The sequence below is a fragment of the Ranitomeya imitator genome, chromosome 1 (assembly GCF_032444005.1).
Source record: "Ranitomeya imitator isolate aRanImi1 chromosome 1, aRanImi1.pri, whole genome shotgun sequence".
Lineage (NCBI taxonomy): Eukaryota > Metazoa > Chordata > Amphibia > Anura > Dendrobatidae > Ranitomeya > Ranitomeya imitator.
This window is the reverse complement of record NC_091282.1, coordinates 518,225,899-518,241,130: the sequence shown is the minus strand read 5'-3', so window position 1 is coordinate 518,241,130 and position 15,232 is coordinate 518,225,899. Positions and strand designations below refer to the sequence as shown.

Sequence of the window (15,232 nt, the reverse complement as noted above, 5' to 3'; positions counted from 1 at the left end):
AATCAACAATTATGGAACAAGGTAATTTGGATTGACGAGACCAAAATTGAACTTTTTGGTCACAACCATAAGCATTACATTTGGAGAGAGGTCAACAAGGCCTATGATAAAACGAACACCATTCCTACTGTAAAGCACGGAGGTAGATCACTGATGTTTTGGGGGATGTGTAAGCTACAAAGGCTCAGGAAACTTGGTCAAAGTTGAAGGAACAATGAATGCAGCACATTATCAGCAAATACTGGAGGCAAGTTTGCACTCATCAGCTTGGAAGCTGCTAAAGGGACGTACTTGGACATTCCAACATGACAATGACACAAAACACAAGGCCAAGTCAACCTGTCATTGGCTACAGCAGAACAAAGTGAATGTTCTGGAGTGGCCATCTTAGTCTCTTGACTTTTAAATATCATTGAGCCACTCGGGGGAGATCTCAAGCACGCAGCTCATTCTAGACAGCCCATCAGGAAATTACAGGAACTTGGCTTTTTGCCAAGAAGAGTGGACAGCTTTACCATCTGAGAAAATAAAGAACCTCGTCCACAGCTACCACAAAATACTTCAATCTGTCATTGATGTTAGAGTGGGCAATACACGGTATTAAGAAACGGGGTATGCAAACTTTTGATCAGGGTCATTTGGATGTTTTAGGTTGTTATTATGATTTAAAAAGAGAAAACACAGTAGTTTGACAATAAATGGCTTCACCCAACCACTAACCATGAGTGGAGAAAAAGTTTTGGTGTTATCATTCATGTTCTCTGAAAAAAGGCCAAGAAAGCAAAGATTCTGCCGTGGTATGTAAACTTTTAAGCACAATTGCATCTTCCAGCTTCCAGCTGTAAACTGGGAGCTTTCGTAGGGTGTGGTGCTCTCCAATTAGCTAAAGCAAAGAGCTGATATATCCGGCTGGACAGTACACACAGACTGGACATCACTTCAGGTCCCATACACTCTATGCTTAGTGGCTGCACAGAGCATGCACCATCCAGAGCTTCTGGTCCCGACACTTCTTCTATCACCAGCGCTGCTTGCCCGATGAATATGGTGGTGCCTGATGACAAAAACAGACATTACAGGAGCAGATCCTGATAGAGATGTGTCAAGTCCTGTCAAGAGAAATCAATTGAAGAAATACCATCAGTTTGTAAGAACGTTGCCCCAATTTTATTTTCATTAGCTAAATCTGTAAAAATATATGGGTTATGTAACATAAGTGTGATTCTGCCATAAGGAGAAATAATCATCTCGCCTCAAGGTGTGGTCTGAGCTGTCAACAAAAATGTCAACCTCCAAAAGTGGAACTTGTCCAGTTCTGCTCTTTGTATTCAACTGTTTTTTCATCATAGAGACATGAATGCAATTGAACCAAAACAGAAGAGAAAGAGTACTCCATAAGAGCTAAAATTAAAGAAGACTTCCATTTTGGGGTTTAGTAAAAGGGAACAGTATGGGGGACAGAGTGTAAGAAAGGGAATAAATGTTAGAGAGAGCAGCATGCAGGGGGGTATTGTGGAGGGATAGTATGGAGAGAAGAAGCCTGGGGGGACAATATGGAAAAAGGCAAGGTGGGAGGGACAGAATGGGGAGGAACAGTGTGTGGGGAACATAATGAAGACATGCAGACGTTGGAGTCTGTATGGAGAGGGGAAACTTGTGGGGGACAGTATGGAGAGGGACAGCTTGTGGGAGGCAGAGTATGGAGAGACAGTATGTAAGTGACAATATGGAAAGGGACAAGCATGGGGGGACAGTATGCAGAAGGGCAATGTGGGGGGGACAGTATGGACAGAAGGCAGCATAGGGGTTACAGTATGAAGAGGGCCAGCATGAGGAGAGAGTATAGAGAGTAGCAGTATGTGGAGGAAAGTGTGGAGAAGGGCAGATTGGATTGCATGGGGCAATATGGAAAGGGCCATTGTGTGGAGGAACATCATGAGGAAGAGGCAGCTTGTGGGAGACATTTTGGAAAGAGAGCAACATGAGGGGGACATGTAAATGAATATTGTTAGATACAGGTCACCCTTGCTTTTTGTACATATATCGATCCAGCCTGCAGGTGATCATTGACAATGCATGGACAAAGCTGGTAAGGCTCCAAACCTACTTTATAAGGTCCAATGATAGTTTGATGTTCAGCACATGGTAGTTAAAAATCTAATATTTGTTATTGGAAATTCATTAAAATATGTTTAATTTCTTTTCTTAATAATGGAATACATCACCACAACCACATCACAGATGTCAATCAGTGAGCAGCTCTGTCAATATAGATGGAACGCACTTCTGATATCTGTCCGTCATAACGCCCCCTTGTACTAAACCCCAGTCCCCTATCTTGAAGCCGCTATCTAGCTGTGAAACATGCATAAAGGTTGATTGTTTACCCATGGAGTAGGATGTTTCAATGTATATTCAGGATGCTACTTGTTGTGCTGTAATTTGTTTAATCTTTGACATTGATATATTAAAGGGACACTGTCACCTGGATTTGGAGGGAACAATCTTCAGCCATGGAGGCGGGGTTTTTGGGGTTTTGATTCACCCTTTCCTTACCCGCTGGCTGCATGCTGGCTGCAATATTGGATTGAAGTTCATTCTCTGTCTTCCGTAGTACACGCCTGCACAAGGCAATCTTGCACAGCGCAGGCGTGTACTATGGAGGACAGAGAATGAACTTCAATCCAATATTGCAGCCAGCATGCAGCCAGCGAGTAAGGAAAGGGTGAATCAAACACCCCAAAACCCCGCCTCCATGGCTGAAGATTGTTCCCTCCAAATCCAGGTGACAGTGTCCCTTTAAAGTAACATAGTAACATAGTAACATAGTTAGTAAGGCCGAAAAAAGACATTTGTCCATCCAGTTCAGCCTATATTCCATCATAATAAATCCCCAGATCTACGTCCTTCTACAGAACCTAATTGTATGATACAATATTGTTCTGCTCCAGGAAGACATCCAGGCCTCTCTTGAACCCCTCGACTGAGTTCGCCATCACCACCTCCTCAGGCAAGCAATTCCAGATTCTCACTGCCCTAACAGTAAAGAATCCTCTTCTATGTTGGTGGAAAAACCTTCTCTCCTCCAGACGCAAAGAATGCCCCCTTGTGCCCGTCACCATTCTTGGTATAAACAGATCCTCAGCGAGATAATTGTATTGTCCCCTTATATACTTATACATGGTTATTAGATCGCCCCTCAGTCGTCTTTTTTCTAGACTAAATAATCCTAATTTCGCTAATCTATCTGGGTATTGTAGTTCTCCCATCCCCTTTATTAATTTTGTTGCCCTCCTTTGTACTCTCTCTAGTTCCATTATATCCTTCCTGAGCACCGGTGCCCAAAACTGGACACAGTACTCCATGTGCGGTCTAACTAGGGATTTGTACAGAGGCAGTATAATGCTCTCATCATGTGTATCCAGACCTCTTTTAATGCACCCCATGATCCTGTTTGCCTTGGCAGCTGCTGCCTGGCACTGGCTGCTCCAGGTAAGTTTATCATTAACTAGGATCCCCAAGTCCTTCTCCCTGTCAGATTTACCCAGTGGTTTCCCATTCAGTGTGTAATGGTGACATTGATTCCTTCTTCCCATGTGTATAACCTTACATTTATCATTGTTAAACCTCATCTGCCACCTTTCAGCCCAAGTTTCCAACTTATCCAGATCCATATGTAGCAGAATACTATCTTCTCTTGTATTAACTGCTTTACATAGTTTTGTATCATCTGCAAATATCGATATTTTACTGTGTAAACCTTCTACCAGATCATTAATGAATATGTTGAAGAGAACAGGTCCCAATACTGACCCCTGCGGTACCCCACTGGTCACAGCGACCCAGTTAGAGACTATATCATTTATAACCACCCTCTGCTTTCTATCACTAAGCCAGTTACTAACCCATTTACACACAATTTCCCCCAGACCAAGCATTCTCATTTTGTGTACCAACCTCTTGTGCGGCACGGTATCAAACGCTTTGGAAAAATCGAGATATACCACGTCCAATGACTCACCGTGGTCCAGCCTATAGCTTACCTCTTCATAAAAACTGATTAGATTGGTTTGACAGGAGCGATTTCTCATAAACCCATGCTGATATGGAGTTAAACAGTTATTCTCATTGAGATAATCCAGAATAACATCCCTCAGAAACCCTTCAAATATTTTACCAACAATAGAGGTTAGACTTACTGGCCTATAATTTCCAGGTTCACTTTTAGAGCCCTTTTTGAATATTGGCACCACATTTGCTATGCGCCAATCCTGCGGAACAGACCCTGTCGCTATAGAGTCCCTAAAAATAAGAAATAATGGTTTATCTATTACATTACTTAGTTCTCTTAGTACTCGTGGGTGTATGCCATCCGGACCCGGAGATTTATCTATTTTAATGTTATTTAGTCGGTTTCGCACCTCTTCTTGGGTTAGATTGGTGACCCTTAATATAGGGTTTTCATTGTTTCTTGGGATTTCACCTAGCATTTCATTTTCCACCGTGAATACCGTGGAGAAGAAGGTGTTTAATATGTTAGCTTTTTCCTCGTCATCTACAACCATTCTTTCCTCACTATTTTTTAAGGGGCCTACATTTTCAGTTTTTATTCTTTTACTATTGATATAGTTGAAGAACAGTTTGGGATTAGTTTTACTCTCCTTAGCAATGTGCTTCTCTGTTTCCTTTTTGGCAGCTTTAATTAGTTTTTTAGATAAAGTATTTTTCTCCCTATAGTTTTTTAGAGCTTCAATGGTGCCATCCTGCTTTAGTAGTGCAAATGCTTTCTTTTTACTGTTAATTGCCTGTCTTACTTCTTTGTTTAGCCACATTGGGTTTTTCCTATTTCTAGTCCTTTTATTCCCACAAGGTATAAACCGCTTACACTGTCTATTTAGGATGTTCTTAAACATTTCCCATTTATTATCTGTATTCTTATTTCTGAGGATATTGTCCCAGTCTACCAGATTAAGGGCATCTCTAAGCTGGTCAAACCTTGCCTTCCTAAAGTTCAGTGTTTTTGTGACTCCCTGACAAGTCCCCCTAGTGAAAGACAGGTGAAACTGTACAATATTGTGGTCGCTATTTCCTAGATGCCCGACCACCTGCAGATTTGTTATTCTGTCAGGTCTATTAGATAGTATTAGGTCTAAAAGTGCTGCTCCTCTGGTTGGATTCTGCACCAATTGTGAAAGATAATTTTTCTTGGTTATTAGCAGAAACCTGTTGCCTTTATGGGTTTCACAGGTTTCACTTTCCCAGTTAATATCCGGGTAGTTAAAGTCCCCCATAACCAGGACCTCATTATGGGTTGCAGCTTCATCTATCTACTTTAGAAGTAGACTTTCCATGGTTTCTGTTATATTTGGGGGTTTGTAACAGACCCCAATGAGAATTTTGTTACCATTTTTCCCTCCATGAATTTCGACCCATATGGACTCGACATCCTCATTTCCTTCGCTAATATCCTCCCTTAAAGTGGACTTTAGACAAGACTTTACATAGAGACAAACCCCTCCTCCTCTCCGATTTTTACTATCCTTTCTAAACAGACTGTATCCCTGTAAGTTAACTGCCCAGTCATAGCTTTCATCTAACCATGTCTCGGTTATTCCCACTATGTCAAAGTTACCTGTAGATATTTCTGCTTCTAGTTCTTCCATCTTGTTTGTCAGGCTTCTGGCGTTTGCGAGCATGCAGTTTAGAGGATTTTGTTTTGTTCCAATCTCCTCGCTATGGATTGTTTTAGAAATGTTCTTACCTCCCTTCTGAGTATGTTTTCCTGGATCTTCTTTGTTCAAGTCTAATGTTTTTCTTCCCGTCCCCTCTTCTTCTAGTTTAACGCCCTCCTGATGAGTGTAGCGAGTCTTCTGGCGAATGTGTGTTTCCCAGGTTTGTTGAGGTGTAGTCCGTCTCTGGTGAGGAGTCCATCGTACAAGTAATTCACACCATGGTCCAGGAATCCGAATCCTTGTTGTCTGCACCATCGTCTTAGCCAGTTGTTTGCATCAAGGATCCTGTTCCATCTCCTGGTGCCATGCCCGTCTACTGGAAGGATAGAAGAAAAAACTACCTGTGCATCCAGTTCCTTTACTTTCTTCCCCAACTCTTCAAAGTCTTTGCAGATTGTCGGTAGGTCCTTCCTTGCCGTGTCATTGGTGCCAACATGTATCAGAAGAAATGGGTGGACGTCCTTGGAGTTGAAGAGCCCGGCGTTGCCCGGGCATAGTAACTAACTGTGTGGTTAGTTATAACAAACATCATTTGCCACAGCATCTCTAAGGTGAATGTATTCCTCGGCTCTGAGCTTCTTTTGATTTAGTCAGATATACAGAAGACGTTCACTCAGTTTTTGCATATATGTCAATGATGAATTGGTGGAAGAGATCTCTGCATTTGAGGATGGGATTTTCCTCACCAACTCTGTCATGATCCTGTAGGCATAGAAGTCCATGGCTGACACTTTTTTCCCTGAAGGGTTGCCTGTTGCAGGATTTGTCTGAGGTATTTCAAAGTGATAGCCATCCTGTCCCTGCCAGAGATAATTGGATATTGCAGTGCGTCATAGGACCTGTGAGTTTCTGCCAAGCGTTGCAAACAATTCTTCCTTTTCTGACGCACAATGTCTCGGCTGTGAAACTCATTACCCACAATCAATATAGCTACCTCATAAAATATGGTGGCATTGAAACACTGCTGAAACTCACCTTGTGGTGTTTTGTCAGCTCTGATTACAACTCTGTAATCATCACTTGGCATGCATTCAAGTGCAGTCTTGAAAACTTGAACATATGGATTGTTTAAGTGAAAAAACTCCTGAAAGTTAGTAACAATATCAAGGCAAGTGTTTGGAATTAAAGAGCATCTCTGCTGATCCTTTGCTTTCCATGAAGCAGAGTTGAAGAAATTGAGGTTACTTTCCTTGCAATGGAAGCAGTGAGCCAATTAAGTGGTAAATCCGTCCTTGAACTTTGAACATGGGCATAAATCCAGCTGAAAAAACTTCTCTTTTCATTTGGAAGCAGGAGTTGCACGTCCTGATGTTGTCCCAAGAAGTGGTTTGATATTGCAGTGGTGACTGTCATCAGATACTTCAGGGGATCTGGTGGTGAGAGGAGAGAAAGCAGTTTTAACTTGCCATTTGCACAGCATAAACCTGGTGGTTCATCTTTCCACTTCAGGGCATTGCGGTACATGCAGACTACATCCATTTTTCCAATGTTAACTATTGGATTATCCTGATAGTTGATGTCTGAGTGGTAGCAAAAGGCAGAGTATTTCAAACTTCCAATTTTTTCCTGTGTCCTGGTGTAAGCAGTTGCGATTTTCATGTCTGTAAGTCTTGCTTCTCTCTGCAGAGATGTTTCAGTGGATCTTGATGAAACAGCTCTTGCTCTCTTGTCACCAAGTCTTGCTTCTCTCCGCTGAGATGTTTCAGTGGCCCTTGAGGAAGCAGCTCTTGTTCTCATGTCTGCAAGTCTTGCTTCTCTCTACTGAGACATTTCATTCGCCCTTGAGGAAGCAGCTCTTGTGTCCCTTTCTTCCATTTCTGTAGTCATCTCGGTATGTCTTGGCTCCCTTTCTTCTTTCTGTAAGTTTTGCTCATTGAGTAGTAATACAGCTTTTCTCTTAGAGAAAGCAGATTTCAACCTCGTGGGAGTGTAATGCCATTTAGTTAGACATTTTAAAGAAGGACTCATTTGGAGTGGCATTAGTTGTAGCTGTACAAATAAGTTTAAAGCGAACCAGTCATTGTCAGGTTGGAGCTGTTACACCGATTAAAATGATACCTGGGTTGGAGAAATCCGCCTTGTGTTTCTTTTTTTAATCTGTGTTTGAATTTTTAAGTTAATGAGATGCTTCATGCCAGACAAAGAGATGTTCCTGATTCTGGGCTCCCACTGCAGTTTGTGTCAGAGGGTGGTCTGTGTGTATTACAGAATACGAAAACACCATAGAAATGATAACAATAATAGGCCTCAGTTACCACAACTGTCTACAAGGAAAACTGTTGCTCATAGCAACCAATCAATGCTCAGCTTTCATCTTTTAAACAGCTCTGGTGAAATGAAAGGTGCCTAGTGATTGGGTGATATGGGCAACACAGGCAGTGTAACCTGTTGTGGTCAAGAATATGTGCCTATAAAATATATATACATTTATCTATCTATCTATCTATCTATCTATCTATCTATCTATCTATCTATCTATATATATATATATATATATACAGTACAGACCAAAAGTTTGGACACACCTTCTCATTTAAAGATTTTTCTGTATTTTCATGACTATGAAAATTGTACATTCATGCTGAAGGCATCAAAACTATGAATTAACACATGTGGAATAATATACTTAATAAAAAAGTGTGAAACAACTGAAATTATGTCTTATATTCTAGGTTCTTCAAAGAAGCCACCTTTTGCTTTGATCACTGCTTTGCACACTCTTGGCATTCTCTTGATGAGCTTCAAGAGGTAGTCGCCCGGAATGGTCTTCCAACAATCTTTTGCCTTCACTCTGCGGTCCAGCTCACCCCAAACCATCTCGATTGGGTTCAGGTCTGGTCACTGTGGAGGCCAGGTCATCTGGCGTAGCACCCCATCACTCTCCTTCTTGGTCAAATAACCCTTACACAGCCTGGAGGTGTGTTTGGGGTCCAACTAAACGCAAACCGGATGGAATAGCATGCCGTTGCAAGATGCTTTGTAAGCCATGCTGTTTCAGTATGCCTTCAATTTTGAATAAATCCCCAACAGTGTCACCAGCAAAGCACCCCTACACCATTACACCTCCTCCATTCTTCACAATAGGAACCAGACATGTAGAGTCCATCCGTTCACCTTTTCTGCATTGCACAAAGACACAGTGGTTGGAACCAAAGATCTAAAATTTGGACTCAACAGACCAAAGCACAGATTTCCACTGGTCTAATGTCCATTCCTTGTGTTTTTTAGCCCAAACAAGTCTCTTCTGCTTGTTGCCTGTCCTTAGCAGTGGTTTCCTAGCAGCTATTTTACCATGAAGTCCTGCTGCACAAAGTCTCCTCTTAACAGTTGTTGTAGAGATGTGTCTGCTGTTAGAATTCTGTGTTGCATTGACCTGGTGTCTAATCTGAGCTGCTGTTAACCTGCGATTTCTGAGGCTGGTGACTCGGATAAACTTATCCTCGGAAGCAGAGGTGACTCTTGGTCTTCCTTTCCTGGGGCGGTCCTCATGTGAGCCAGTTTATTTGTAGTGCTTGATGCTTTTTGCCACTGCACTTGGGGACACTTTCAAGTTTTCCCAATTTTTCTGACTGACTGACCTTCTGTTAGGTGTCGAGTTCCCACCTCTGCACAGGGGGAATATTGAACCATCTCTGCTGCGGTCTCCCATTCTTCTCCAGCCGCAGTGGAGCCTGCTCAGCGGAAACGTTGGTCCCAGCATCTAGCTTAGGCTGATGCTGGACGATTGGTTACTACTGCCCTTCCAGGCTCTGCTTTTGTAGCCAGCAATGATCAGCAGTGAGCAGGTCTTTCTGGGACTAAGTCCTGCTTTTCCCATACTGAGCATGCCCACAGGACGACCTCCCATTGGAGGTCAGGGGTCACACGCTCAGGTCCTGTTGCAGCTCCTATTGGTTAATCTGGAAGGTCTTGTAGCACTGCTGCTATAAAAGATTCGCATGGCAGCTCGGCCATGCGCTAGTGTAGTCTTGAAATCGTGTGTGTGTGTTGATGAGTTAAAGTCGTGCATTAATCATCCCCTCCCTTGTGTATGACTGCTCGTATAAGGTGGATGTCTGCTATCTAGCACCCGGCTGAGCTATCAGCAATAAACACACGAAACAGCGTCTAATTGCTGTGACCGTTAGTGCGGTGCCGTGTGCTATTAGAGCGCTTTCCTATCCCAAGTCTGGGTCGTTAGTGGCGTCCGCCAGTGCGGCACTGCATGCACTCTTGTTCATTTAAGTTATTTTTGCAGTTACTCTGACACCCCAGTTGCGGTGTCGATTGCAAGAGGTCTAGAGGAACTTTAATCCTGTGTCTTGGGATTGAGTTCTGAGACTCCTTGCTTGCGCTCTTGGTGCGGTACCCCGGCCATGTGATGCAACAGGGTCGCTTCCTTCACACAGGGTGAAGTTAACCCGTGTATGTATCCACATTTTACCGCGACATAGTCCGTCATTACTCAGCAGCAGGTTCCATCTCTGCACGGTGGATCCCAGGCTGCGAACGCACCTTATACCATCTCTCTAGTTATTTGGTGCGCTCCTAGCCCTAACCCTTTCATTTCTTAAAGTAACAATGGCCACTCATTTTTCTTTACTTAGCTGCTTTTTTCTTGCATAATACAAATTCTAACAGTCTGTTCAGCAGGACTAGCAGCTGTGTATCCACCAGACTTCTGCACAACACAATTGATGGTCCCAACACCATTTATAAGGCAAGAAATCCCACTTATTAAACCTGACAGGGCACACCTGTGAAGTGAAAACTAGGGTTGAGTGACCTTTACTTTTATAGGATCGGGTCGGGTTTCACGAAACCCGACTTTCTCAATAGTCGGGTCGAGTGAAATCGGCCGATCCTATAAAAAAGTCGGGGTTGGGGTCGGCCGAAACCCGAAACCCAATGCATTGCAATGGGTTACTATGGTTCCCAGGGTCTGAAGGAGAGTAAACTCTCCTTCAGGCCCTGGGATCCATATTTAAGTGTAAAAGAAAGAATTAAAATAAAAAATATTGCTATACTCACCCTCTAACGCGCCCTGGTACTAACCAGCAGTCTTCCTTCCTTAGAATCAGCGCTTGAAAGACCTTCGGTGACGTTGCGGCTTGTGATTGGTCGCGCGACGGCCCATGTGACCGCTCACATGACCAATCACAAGCCGCGACGTCACCGAAGGTCCTTCAAGCGCTGATTCTTAGGAAGGAAGGCTGCCGGAAAGAAGCAGGGCGCGTCCGAGGGTGAGTATATTCTTATTAGGTATATACTCACCCTCGGACGCGCCCTGCTTCTTTCCGGCAGCCTTCCTTCCTAAGAATCAGCGCTTGAATGACCTTCGGTGACGTCGCGGCTTGTGATTGGTTGCGTGAGCGGTCACATGGGCCGTCGCGCGACCAATCACAAGCCGCGACGTCACCGAAGGTCTTTCAAGCGCTGATTCTAAGGAAGGAAGACTGCCGGTTAGTACCAGGGCGCGTCAGAGGGTGAGTATAGCAATATTTTTTATTTTAATTCTTTCTTTTACTTTTAAATATGGATTCCGATACCGATTTCCGATATTGCAAACGTATCGGAACTCAGTATCGGAATTCCGATACCAGATTCAGAAGATCGCCGACCTCATGGCCGACCCCACATAGGGGTCGGGTCGGGTTTCATGAAACCCGACCTTGCCAAAAGTCGGCGACTTCTGAAAATTACCGACTCGTTTAGCTCAACCCTAGTGAAAACCATTCCCGGTGACTACCTCTTGAAACTCATCAAGAGAACGCCAAGAGTGTGCAAAGCAGTCATCAAAGCAAAAGGTGGCTACTTTGAAGAACCTAGAATATAAGACATAATTTCAGTTCTTTCACATGTTTGTGTTAAGTATATAATTCCACATGTGTTAATTTATAGTTTTGATGCCTTCAGTGTGAATGTACAATTTTCATAGTCATGAAAATACAGAAAAATCTTTAAATGAGGTGTGTCCAAACTTTTGGTCTGTACTATATATATATATATATATATACTAGATGGTGGCCCAATTCTAACGCATCGGGTATTCTAGAATATGCATGTCCACGTAGTATATTGCACAGCCCACGTAGTATATTGCCCAGCCACGTAGTATATTGCCCAGCCACATAGTATATTGCCCAGCCACGTAGCATATAGCACAGCCACATAGCATATTGGCCAATCACATAGTATATTGCCCAGCCACGTAGTATATTGCCTAGCCACGTAGTATATTGCCCAGTCACGTAGTATATTGCCCAGTCACGTAGTATATTGCCCAGCCACATAGTATATTGCCCAGCCACGTAGCATATAGCACAGCCACGTAGCATATTGGCCAGTCACGTAGTATATTGCCCAGCCACGTAGTATATTGCCCAGTCACGTAGTATATTGCCCAGTCACGTAGTATATTGCCCAGTCACGTAGTATATAGCACAGCCACGTAGTATATTGCACAGCGACATAGTATACAGCACAGAGCCACGTAGTATATTGCCCAGCCACATAGTATATTGGCCAGTCACGTAGTATATTGCCCAGCTACGTAGTATATTGCCCAGCTACGTAGTATATTGCCCAGCCACATATGTCACCGGTTAAAAAATAAAAAATAAACATATACTCACCTTACGAGGGCCCATTGTAGTTCGGTCACATGACCGTGACGTCATGGCAGGTCCTTCTCCCATACCATCCTTGCCACCGTAACCTGCCGCTTGCATGGAGCGGTCACCGGAGCGTCGCGAAAGGTGAGAATATAATGATTTTTTTTTTAATTATTTTTTAACATTAGATGTTTTTACTATTGACGCTGCATAGGCAGCATCAATAGTAAAAACTTGGTCACACAGGGTTAATAGCGGCGGTAACGAAGTGAGTTACCCGCGGCATAACGCGGTCCATTACCGCTGGCATTAACCCTGTGTGAGCGGTGACTGCGGGGAGTATGGAGCGGGCGCCAGGCACTGACTGCAGGGGAGTAGGGAGGGACTAATCGGACTGTGGCCGTCGCTGATTGGTCGCGGCAGCCATGACAGGCAGCTGGCGAGACCAATCAGTGACTTGGATTCCATGACAGACAGAGGCTGCGACCAATGAATATCCGTGACAGACAGGGCAGACAGAAAGATGGAAGTGACCCTTAGACAATTTTATAGTAGATATATATATATATATATATATATATATATATATATATATATATATATTTATTGATAGATATATATACATACATATTTATTATGCAGGACTTTGCGTGTGGAGTGAGTGTGGCTATGCGGAGTGGGTGTGGCTTGATACATACACACATACATACATACACTCAGCTTTATACAGTATATATAGATGATATTCTATAGCATCCAGCATGTTACATAGACATCCTTTTTCATTTCTTGTTTACTTGCAGTGTAGAGGTTCAAGCACTATAAGTCATACACGAGAATATTTTTGAAAGTCCTACCATTGCATATTTATTTCATTCTTATGCACCTTAATATTGTTGTAGTTTTATATAGTTATAGGGGTATTTTTGTCTGCTCTGTAAAATACATTTTGACTTCTTTTCTTTGCTCCTTTCTCCCTTTGGATGACTTTGTTTCTAAAAAAAAATAGAAAACATTTTCTTTATTTTGCTTGTTTTAAACATTTAATAACCATTACGTTTTTATATTCAGGAAATGGTCTGCAATCTCCTTGTACTTGTTATAGATTTATATACAGTATATTGGTAGATGAGGTACCAAATTTAATAACTAGCTATGAGGTTCTTTTGTTTTTCTTACATTGTAAGAGCTCACACTCATCTGCGTATAAATCGGACGAGTGCAATCCGACAAAAAAAATCGGATTGCACTTTCACTAATGTAATACTGATTTAGTGCTCATCTGCAATTTTGTTCCCAGCTGGAATCTGGATGAGTAAAATATCGCAGCATTATGGAGGTGACCGGTAGTGATGAGCGAGCGTGCTCAGATAACATCTTAACTGAGCATACTCGGGTTTTATCCAAGCATCTGGGCGTGCACGTATATTATGTTGGCGTCCCGGCGGCTGCATGTCTCACAGCTGTTAGAAAGCCCCAACACATGTGGAGATTGGGTAACAAACAGGCAATCCCTGGATGTTTTCAGGCTGTTTATCAGCCACAAATCATGCAGCTGCAGGGACAGGAACATAATATACAAGCACTTCAAGAAGCTTGGATAACACCTGATCATGCTTGTATAAGAAGTTATCCGTGCATGTTCGCCCATCACTAGTGGCTGCATATTATTAGACGAGACTCATCAATGCAAGCCAATGGGTGTAAGAAAGAAATGGATGGCACATGGACCCTCTGTAAACTGTCTGATTTTTTCCAAAAAAATTGGATGGCATTTGGGTGGTCCATGTATTATTACCATTCTGTAGCATAGAACACTGTAAATGGTGCTGTAAATGATTGTATAATAATAGTAGTAGAGGAAAAAATGCATTGCAAACAGATGTCATATGGATGCTATGTGAGAAAAATTGCATAATAATTGATACTTGTTCTGCTTTTCTGGATCAACATAGATAAGTGTAAGCCCTAAAAGTAACTATTGGCTCATACATAATCCATAACAGTATTACAAAAAGAACTTTTAGGCTTCTCAATGGCTAAAAATACACAGTAGCTTAAATTCCTAAAGGGATAAACTCACATTTTTCTTATATAAAATGTTTCTGAGCTGTACAATGGTTCATTAAATCTCTAATGTAAATGTCTCTCTGTGCATACGCTGTGATTTCCTTTAATCTATCACATTTAGCAGCCTTATAAATATTGCTAATGAAATTGTTATATTCTTTTATGACCCGGTAAAGTTTTATATAATGTTGCGATGAAAGACTAATTCATGTGGAAGCCTGGAGCCAGAAACTGACAAAAGTGATCCCAACAATGTGAACATGCCTAACGTGCCACAGCTTACAGCCTTAATGCATCTAAGTGCTTGATGAAAGCATAACCATCCTCACCCTTCTGTTCTATAATTTATCTTCTTTAAAAAATGACAGCACAGCTTTGACAAGACTGAAGCAACAATTAGTGCGTTGTACCCAGAGCTCAATACCAACTCACACAAGTCATTGGAAAACGCTCCAGACTTAAGATGTTTATCGGCCTATCCTCAGGATAATTAATGTTTATTGAAAAACACCAGAACATTACATCCTCTGCATATAATCAGATGTATCGTCCCTAGTGTGCGCCATGAAAACAATGACAACAAAGAAGGTGCAAGGGGACTTGGCATCTGTGATGTTTGCTACAAGAACACATAGGGATATCACAGTAATATAAGAGATGATCCAAAATCTCATTATAGCTCAGGCTCAGTTCATTGTACGGTATACAAAACTGTACAATTAAACTATGCAGCCTTCACTTGTTCTTCAGACTCAGATCCCTAGTAATAAAATAGTCAATTCCCCTTGGATATGCTTTCAATTTTATCTAATCAAAGGACGGTCTCCAATTAAAATT

The 15,232-nt window shown here is 42.3% G+C and overlaps 1 long non-coding RNA gene across 4 annotated transcripts in view; it reads right to left on the bottom strand.

The window, feature by feature from the left end:
* Positions 1-867: 867 nt before the first annotated feature.
* LOC138676935 (uncharacterized) overlaps positions 868-15,232 on the bottom strand; it is a 166,308-nt gene continuing 151,943 nt past the window's right edge. For 2 of the 4 annotated variants that reach the window (XR_011320847.1, XR_011320846.1), the window contains exons 3-4: positions 13,212-13,320; positions 868-1,109 (exon numbers count right to left, since the gene is read on the bottom strand). This is a non-coding gene — a long non-coding RNA (uncharacterized lncRNA). Of the gene's footprint in view, positions 1,110-13,002; positions 13,321-15,232 lie in introns of those variants that run through there. The other 2 variants (XR_011320848.1, XR_011320845.1) reach the window with 1 other exon arrangement.